Source organism: Castor canadensis, chromosome 9 (genome assembly GCF_047511655.1).
Source record: "Castor canadensis chromosome 9, mCasCan1.hap1v2, whole genome shotgun sequence".
NCBI classification, from domain to species: Eukaryota; Metazoa; Chordata; class Mammalia; order Rodentia; family Castoridae; genus Castor; species Castor canadensis.
The window spans coordinates 42,395,715-42,405,179 of NC_133394.1; the positions used below are offsets into that span (position 1 = coordinate 42,395,715).

The window sequence follows — 9,465 nt, forward strand, 5'->3', positions numbered from 1 at the left end:
TTCAGCCTTCCCAGTATACTACTGGATATTTTAATTACTCAAACATCTCTTCTTGGGACAGAGAGTAATTGTCTTTCTCCCATGGAAGGACTGATGACTTGCCCATTAGTCTCCCCAAAGGAATCTTCTTTCCCAATTTCTTCAACTTCTTCCATGTACTATGTCCAAAAAAGACAACTCCACACTTTCTTTGGCACATGGTTGTGACTGACCATACACTGTTTTATGCTGAACCAAAACTGTGATTGGAAGTTGCTATGATTTGAATAAGTTTATCCCAAAGACCCATGTGTTACACACTTGTTCTCTGCCCCATGGTGCTATTGGGAAGTGGTGGAGCCTTTGAGAATTGGGATCTAGGGGAGGAAGTCAGGTCATTGGGGGTATGACCCAGCCCCTTACTCTCTCTTTTTCTTCAGCAGCTCCCTTCATGATGCATTCCTACCACAATGTATTGCCTCACCACAGGCCCCAAAAGCAATAGATTAACTGACCATGAGCCAAAACCTCCAAAACTGGGCCAAAATAAATCTAATTTTTCCACTTTTTCTTTTCTCTTTTGTTTGTTTGTTTTGCAGACAGGGTCTCATTTTGTAGCCCAAACTGGCCTCAAAGTCATGAACCTCCTACCTCTGCCTCTCTTGATCTGCAGTCAAATGCTCTATCCCTGAGCTACACCCCCTGTTCTACCTCTGCCTCTCAAATGCTAAAATTATAGGCATGCATCACCACATCCAGCTAAACTTTTCTCTTGTAAGTTGATTATCTCAAGTATTTTATTACAGTAATAGAAAGATGACTAACACAGAAATGTCACATCATACATTATGTTAAACTTATTTTTAACCACTGCTTACTTCCAGGCCACTATCCACACCCAATGAGGTTGCTGACAGCTAAATCACTCTTCTTCTATACCCAGATGTCTCTTTCAGGGAATGGATTTAATTTATTTGAATTTAATTTTACATGCCTATAACGCAAGTGGTATGGGTGGTAAAAAAAGATAATTCAAACAATCCCTATAGTTCCATGACCATTCCCTTCAATGAATTATATTTCTGTGCAAGTTCTGGAATCTGCTACTTCCTAGGACATATTCTGTTGCTGATACACTCTCATGTATGAGCATCTCACCTTACTAAGCATGAGCCCATTATTTTAATCTATATGTTTTTCACAAAATGGCCCCAAAATTCAAGCCACAAGGCATGTACTACTGCTTGTATTAGAGACAGACAGAGAATGAATAGGGTGACCAGCTCATCCTGATTTTAGCTCTGAAAGCTCCACATCCTGGAGGCTCTTCAATCCTGAGAAACCAGCTTGGTTGATCATCTTACTCATCAGGTTCAGTGTGATGTTTAATTTTCTGCATCAGCTTGAGTAGGCTATGGGAACCCAGATATTTGGTAAAACATTAATTCTAGGTGAGTCTGTAAGGCTGTTTATGGAAGAGGTTAACATTTGAGTCAGCAGACTGAGTAAAGAAGACCCATCCTCACAAATGTGAGTGGGTCTGGGTATTGCCCAATCCACTGTGGGCCCAAGGAGCAAAACAGTGGAGGATGGGTGAATTTTCTCTCTTTCTGAGGGGAGTCTTGCATCTTCTCCTGCCCTTGCACACTGGAACTCTGGTTCTTGAGCCTTAGAACTTCAGGACTTAATACCTGTACTCCTTACTTTCAAGGCCTTTGACCTTAGACTGGGTGTTCCACCATTGGCTCCTCTGGTTCTCAGCCTAAGTGATCAGACTGAATTACACCATTAGCTTTCCTGCATCTTCACTTTTCAGCTATCATGGTAGTTCTTGGCCTCCATACTCAGGTGAGCCAATTTCCATAATATATCTATTCTTGTGTATAGAGACAGGCCTCAACTTAAAATGGTTCAACTTATAATTTTTTTCACTTTAGGATAGTACAAGAGTCATATACATTCAGCAGAAACTATTTGAGCTTTGAATTTTAATCTTTTTCCAAGCTAGCAAGCAATATGTGGTGCCATGTTCTATTTGATGTTGAGCTACGGTAGGAAACCACAGCTACCAGGCAACCATACAATCACAAGGAAACAACCAATATTTCCTCTACATTGTATCTAAGTGCACAGCGTTGCTAAGCTATGATGATCCCTAGGTTAGGTGTATTAAATGCATTTTCAACCTTATGATATTCTCAACTTAGTGGGCTGTAACCCCATCATCAGTTTTAGAGCATTTGTGTCTATATATATCCTACTGGCTCTGTTTCTCTGGAGAACCCTGACTAATGCAACGCAGGCATCAGAAGGATCCGGCATTCTTGGAAGACAGTGAGGCTGAGCCTGAGCACACCACAGCCCAGGCTCTAACTCTAGACAGCATCATTCTCTTCCAGGTTCTCATTGCTTTTGTCTACAATAAGGAAGAGAAAGAAAACTAAGCATTCAAAGAGTCTTAAGCCAAAGTGCTGGAAAGTTGGGTAAATATTTTATACAAAAAAAAAGAAGTAAGGGATTTCTAGAACTTCTCACTCATATTTCTCAACAATGTTTTTATAACACAAGGAAGAAAGGAAAATGAACAACAAAGAGAAAGTGGTCTACTTTTAGCCACACAAAATTTGTAGAGAAGATCTACTGTTTCCTATTCCTGGCCTTGTCTACTGAGCCATTTTTCTTGGTAAGGTTCTTAAGCTTGTCTGGACCTCAGTTTTGTTTTGTTTGTTTTAAAATCTTTAACCTTTAAAAAGAAATAATCTATTTTTTGGCTAACTCCTGGGTGATGATGAGGACTCAATAAGGAAAATCTGATAATGTATGTGAAAACCCCCTACCCAGACCTCTTTCCTCTAACTCTCCAGGCCACTCACACTGCCAACTCATTTTGGCCTAGTCATATGCTCATTTTCTTTAACCCAAGCATTAAAACTTGCTTGTCCAAGATTCCTTAGCATTTGTCTCATTGTGCATGCCAAAAGAAAACCGAGTAATATGAAAAGAAACAAAACTCCTGGCTAATGGGAAAGGTGTATGGGTCTTACTCTCTTTCTAGTTCACATAATGGGCTTCCTTCTAGAAAGAAGGCTTTATATTTTTATGGTCTGGAAGAATGTCATCTAGCAATTTCACATCAAGTAGGAGACTAGAGAAAAAAATTTTGATGGGATAGACTCGGGATGTAACTCAGTGGTAGAGTTCTTACCTAATAATGTACAAGGCTGTGGGTTTGATTCCCAGTACTGCAAACAAAAAGAAACAGAAAAAATGGGGAGAGAACTATTTGAAGACAGACAGAATTTGGAGAATCTCCTAAAACAGCACTTCATCTATCACTAATTCTATCAAATCATGGTTAACATCCGAAATGATAAAAAAAAAAAAGAGTTCAGAGCTAGAAACTCAACTGATTGATCCAAGTAGTGACATTGGAAGAGATCAAGTGAGTTTTATTCTATTTCTAACATGTTTATTTTTAGCATGATTTTCTAAAACTAAGGCCATTTCTAGGAACAAGTACAGTCAAAACCAAAAGAATAAGAATAGATAAATTAGGTACCTTATTCCTCAAAATTAAAAAGGGCATTTTGTTACTTACCAGAATTAGCTTTGAAATCAACAGATGTAGATTTGAGTCCCAGCTCCAGTATTTCCTAACTTAATGATCCCAGGAAAAACACTTCACCTTAGTTTTCTTCTTGATAAAATCAGAAATTAACACCTACTTCAAAATTTTATTTGTGTTTAAATGACATGGTCTGTATATGGCAAATGACACATTGTCAGTTCTCAGTAAGTGACAGCAATTATACATTCTCCTGACTTTCTCTTGAAAGTCAGCTAACATGTACACAAACATAGGATTATTTTAGCAAATATTTTAATATACTTTGAAAAGAACATTAGTTTTTGTTGAGTTTCATTTCAATCATAGCAACTAATACTCAATCCTTACTCCTCTTAACACTGTAGGAATGGAGTGAGGGACACAAAAATAGATTGTTTTAAAGTTTTTTGTTACAAGCATTTGGAAACCAGTTGGGAATATCCTCTTCTAGAAACCTTCTCCTGAGGACAGCATAACTTTGTCACTGAGACCAGGGTTGATATTTAGAGCTTAGATATCTAAAAACAGGATAAATTGACATATCTATTCACTCATTCAGTCAGGCAGCTATCGCTCACTGAGTGTTCATTTTGTGTGTTTGTTTTGGGGGGAGAATTTGGCAGTACTGGGGTTTGAACTCAGTGCTTTGAACTTGCAAGGCAGGCACTCTACACTTGAGCCATACCTCCAGCCCTCACAACATGTTCTTTATTTCTTTTTTTTCCTGGATGTTGATTTTTAATAATAAAGTAAAACAGAAAAGGGTGGAGAGGGCTGAGCCAACCTGGGTGGTGGGCTGTGGAGGAGGTAGGGCCCAAGTCAGCTATACAAACGAATGCTGCTGCTGCTGCTTAGTGGCAACTTGGTTGGCAAGGTCCTTTGCTTTCTCTGTAGCTGCCAGTGTTGTTTCTTTTGCCTTCTCCTTGACTTCCTTAGCAGTCTCAACAAGTGTTTTGGAAAGGGCCCCACCCTGAAGCTTGGCCAAGATGTATTCAAAACCCTTCATAGTCTTGATCATGTTGCTTTTTGAACTGGACAAGATCAAATTCTTGGGCAGCTCTGAAGACACCAAATAAGCTAGAGGAGAGCCAGGGTTCTTGTGGACTTCAGTCCAGCTGCTGTTGTCAGAGTTCACACAGTAAATGCATCTTTCCTCCACCACCACCAACATGATGTGGTTGATGTTCCAGGTGAAGGTGGTCATGATCTGGTTCTGTGGGTCCACAACAGAGTCCTCTAATAGGATGTACACTGACTGGGCAACATTGCCAGGGAACAATCTCTGTGCCTAGTGTCACCATATGTTCTCTATGGGCCAGACTCTGTCATCTGCACTGAGGGCTGGGCTATAAACAGCACTGAAGTCATGTTGGTTCTTACCTTTGTGGTCTTGGGGGAAGAAGAAGACCAAAGCATTAAAAAATTACATAAACAACTGTATAATTATAAATATGATATACCTGAAGAAGTGTTACTTACCCCCAAGACACATGTGGTCCAGTCTCAGAATGTGTAGAAAGAAAATCCTCTAGGAGCTACTGGGTAATTTTAGCATAACAATGGGAAGGAAATACCCTTCAACCCTCTCCCAAATACCCTCTCCTCTGTTACTCCTCACTCCTCAGAGCCACAAAACATTTCACTCCCTAGCCTGGTCAGCCCCTTATTTCTACCTATCCCCCTCTTCCCTCTATCCTGACTCCCTCCTCACCTCCTTCTATCCAAGGCCCCCAATTCTCCGTGGAGGTAGACATGAAATAAACAATGCAGTATGCCTTTTGCCAGTTGATGGGAAAAGGCCAGGAATAGTCTATGATATTAATTTTTATTACCACCCAGAAGAAAAACTACAGGGTTTAATAGATGTTCCAATAAGAAAGCCTTACCAGTATGGAAAAAAAAATGAGAAAAGTCCTTGGGAAAATAACATTTAAGCTAAGACTGGAATTAGAAAGAGCTAGCCAAGGAAAGGAAAAATCAGACATTGTAAATGGGACAGAAGTGCAAATGGCTTTGGTGAAACACAGAGAAAGCCAATGTATTTGGGGCAGACCAAGAAGAAGGACTTGGATAGACAGGGTGTGGTGGTTCCTGAAGGGTTTTCCCCTAAAAACAAGAAGAAGACATTGAATGTTATTTACTTTAAAATTAGGAATATAAGTATTCTTTATGTTTTTCAGGTCAAATTTTTTTAGTATTTTTTGGTAAGATTGTTAATTTTTTTTAAAGCCAAGATCTTATGCTCTTTCATTCTGAACCTCTCTCACCTACTGTTATGAAAATGACCCATTCCATTCATTTTATTTTTAAAATTTGCTTTTCTTTAGGACAAAAACAATTCACATTGGAAAAGTGAATATATCCCACACCTGTGCACAAACATCTGTTTGAATTGCAACAGTCTCTGTGCTGAAAACCCCAACTAAGGCAATTCCAGGGAATATAGCATAATTATAGCTCAAAATGTGGCACTCAGAGTGGGGGTTTAGCAGTGGTAGAACACTTACCTAACATGCACAAGACCTGGGCTCCATCCCCAACATGGGGCAGGGGTAGTGGGGGGGGTAAGGTGGTAAGTCTCCTTGATTATATTGTGAAATCCAAAATGGACTTGTGAGACAGGTTAGTTTTTAAACATTCAGATACATATGTTTTCATCTTCCTCTAGGCCTCTAACAAAGGTTCCTTTTCTCCATGTTCACAGTGAATGACTGTGTTCAGCAGGAAAGAAACCAGTCTCTCATACCATTCTTTTCCTAAACACCTGATTATTCTGTTTTAACAAGGTGACTGGTTTCCACCATAACTCAGTTATGTTTCCACTTGACTGGGTCCCCCTGGACCTTAAAGTAAAAATCTATGTAACACTAGCTTTCCTACTAGCACTCTATGGGGTCCACCTACACCATGCACTAATTTATGGGTGACCTCCGTGAATAATGCAAATAAGGATTCCTGCTGCTGCTCTTTCTTTTTTGAATTTAGGGATGGCAAGAGGCAAGAGCCTATTGGTTCCTTTATTGGTTCCATGTTCTACCTCAAACCATAGTTCACTGATTTACAAGCACAGGTAGAGCTCTTGCATCTGCCACTGGCTCCTTTCCTAGTCTACTGTGTGTTTGAGGTAACCATGAAGTGAAAGCTTTACTATATTCTTTTATTTATAGGATTAGTATAATGCTTGCCATTGACCTTTCAGACCAAGGTTCTGTCAAGTGTAACCAACTAGAAGGAGATCATTCCACGGTCATTGTTATCCTTCCAAATGCTGTAGAAATGCAAAGGAAGACTGGTTGCCATGGTGAACCACCAGTCTTCTTAATTTACATACAGCAGTTTTACCTGGTCCTTACCGACATCATTTGTAGTTTGAAAGTAGATGGGCCATAAATACCAATTAACTAGCGTTAACCATTCTTAATTAAATGGAGAACTTAGAAGTTGACCACAAAATCTTCTGCCCTGTCTTGCTGTGGAGGGAATAATATAATATACTTTGAAAGGTAAAAGAAAAGTATGGTTCTTAGGCCTGGGTAACTGGATGGACTCTTGCCTGAACCTTGTGCTGTAGAGGACTCCACTTTGCTCCACCTCCAGTCCTACCTTCCCTCACATTGCAAGTAGTCTGCTGTGCCATGGGGAGATCCCACTCAGAACCCGCACCATCCCTTCTGGACTACTTTCTGATCCCTCAACCTGCTTCCAGATTTTCTACACCTAAGAATGACCAAAAGAAAGCTATTGGCAAGGATTGAGCCAGGCAAGGATTGGCAGCTTTTGGAGGAAGCCTGGACATGTGAGCTGGGGTGTCCACAACTGTACACATGAAGCCCTACAGTATGAGAAAGAGCCAGCAATGGAAGGAGAAGGGAACTGGCTCCCCGACACCTTGATGCTCTGGTAGGAAACTACAGATTAGGAGAAAAGACATTTTTAACTAACAATGTGTTCACTTGATTTAGAATTGAATTATTGAGCTGCATGATGTGTAGGCCACTCTTCGTATTTTGCCCCAAGTCTCACGATGATCAAGGGTGAGCCGATAGAAGAATGTATCAGATTCATAGACACCCGTGACTAACAATAAATTGAGAAATTTTATATTCTTTTCTAAACATAAATCACTAGATCTATAATACAAAAGATGTGACAGGAATGGGGGCAGAGTCCCACTATTTAGATCAAACAGTGGCTTCAATGTCTTAAGTGGTGCTCTTGTTCATAAAGCACGAGGAGCTAGAGAGAACATTCTTCTCTCTGCCACAAGAATTCCATTTGTACAACAGTGGCTCCCAGACTGCCAGCTGCTCCTCCCTCCCCTGTTGTAAGAATGCAACTGAGATTGAAAACTTGTCACCAAGTTGGAGCCAACATCCACCTGTCCCTCTTGTCAGTCTCTTTCTGCAAAATCTTCCTGGGATTTAAAAAACTAAAGGATAAAAGTGGGATTTGCCTCCACTCTTTCTAGAATAGCCATAGATCACGTATGCATTATATGTCTGTGGGAGATGGTGTCTCTTTAAAATTGTGATATTTAAATAAAATGACAGCTGTGCAGCACTGTGAACAGCCATCATGCATATTCTTAGGAATTGTTTGCTTATTCAAATCATTGAATTTGGATTTTATTTTTCAATCGAACAAAAAAGTGAGAGAAAATGATAAAAAGAGAGATTCTCATAGTTAGAATTTATTCAAAATCATATGAATAAGTCTATTTCTCATAAATAGAAAGTTAGTATATATATATAATCAAACATGTCATGAGCATGCTTTGTTTCCTTCTATAGTAGGAAAGAAAACTTTATTGTGTTATATGCATATTAATATATACTGAATCTTTTTTTGTTTTATTATTCATATGTGCATACAAGGCTAGGGTCATTTCTCCCCCCTGCCCCCACCCCCTCCCTTACCACCCACTCCACCCCCTCCCTCTCCCCCCCACCCCCTCAATACCCGGCAGAAGCTATTTTGCCCTTATCTCTAATTTTGTTGAAGAGAGAGTATAAGCAAAATAGGAAGGAACAAGTGTTTTTGCTAGTTGAGATAAGGATAGCTATACAGGGAGTTGACTCACATTAATTTCCTGTGCTTGTATGTTACCTTCTAGGTTAATTCTTTTTGATCTAACCTTTTCTCTAGTACCTGTTCCCCTTTTCCTATTGGCCTCAGTTGCTTTAAGGTATCTGCTTTAGTTTCTCTGCGTTGAGGGCAACAAATGCTAGCTAGTTTTTTAGGTGTCTTACCTATCCTCACCCCTCCCTTGTGTGCTCTCGCTTTTATCATGTGCTCAAAGTCCAATCCCATTGTTGTGTTTGCCCTTGATCTAATGTCCACATATGAGGGAGAACATACGATTTTTGGTCTTTTGGGCCAGGCTAACCTCACTCAGAATGATGTTCTCCAATTCCATCCATTTACCAGCGAATGATAACATTTTGTTCTTCTTCATGGCTGCATAAAATTCCATTGTGTGTAGATACCACATTTTCTTAATCCATTCGTCAGTGGTGGGGCATCTTGGCTGTTTCCATAACTTGGCTGTTGTGAATAGTGCTGCAATAAACATGGGTGTGCAGGTGCCTCTGGAGTAACCTGTGTCACAGTCTTTTGGGTATATCCCCAAGAGTAGTATTGCTGGATCAAATGGTAGATCAATGTTTAGCTTTTTAAGTAGCCTCCAAATTTTTTTGCAGAGTGGTTGTACTAGTTTACATTCCCACCAACAGTGTAAGAGGGTTCCTTTTTCCCCGCATCCTCGCCAACACCTGTTGTTCCTGGTGTTGCTAATGATGACTATTCTAACAGGGGTGAGGTGGAATCTTAGTGTGGTTTTAATTTGCATTTCCTTTATTGCTAGAGATGGTGAGCATTTT

At 39.9% G+C, this 9,465-nt stretch overlaps 1 pseudogene; it reads right to left on the reverse strand.

Moving 5' to 3' along the window:
- Window positions 1–4,409: 4,409 nt before the first annotated feature.
- LOC109702079 (PRELI domain-containing protein 1, mitochondrial pseudogene) lies at window positions 4,410–6,945 on the reverse strand (annotated as a pseudogene).
- Window positions 6,946–9,465: the final 2,520 nt, after the last annotated feature.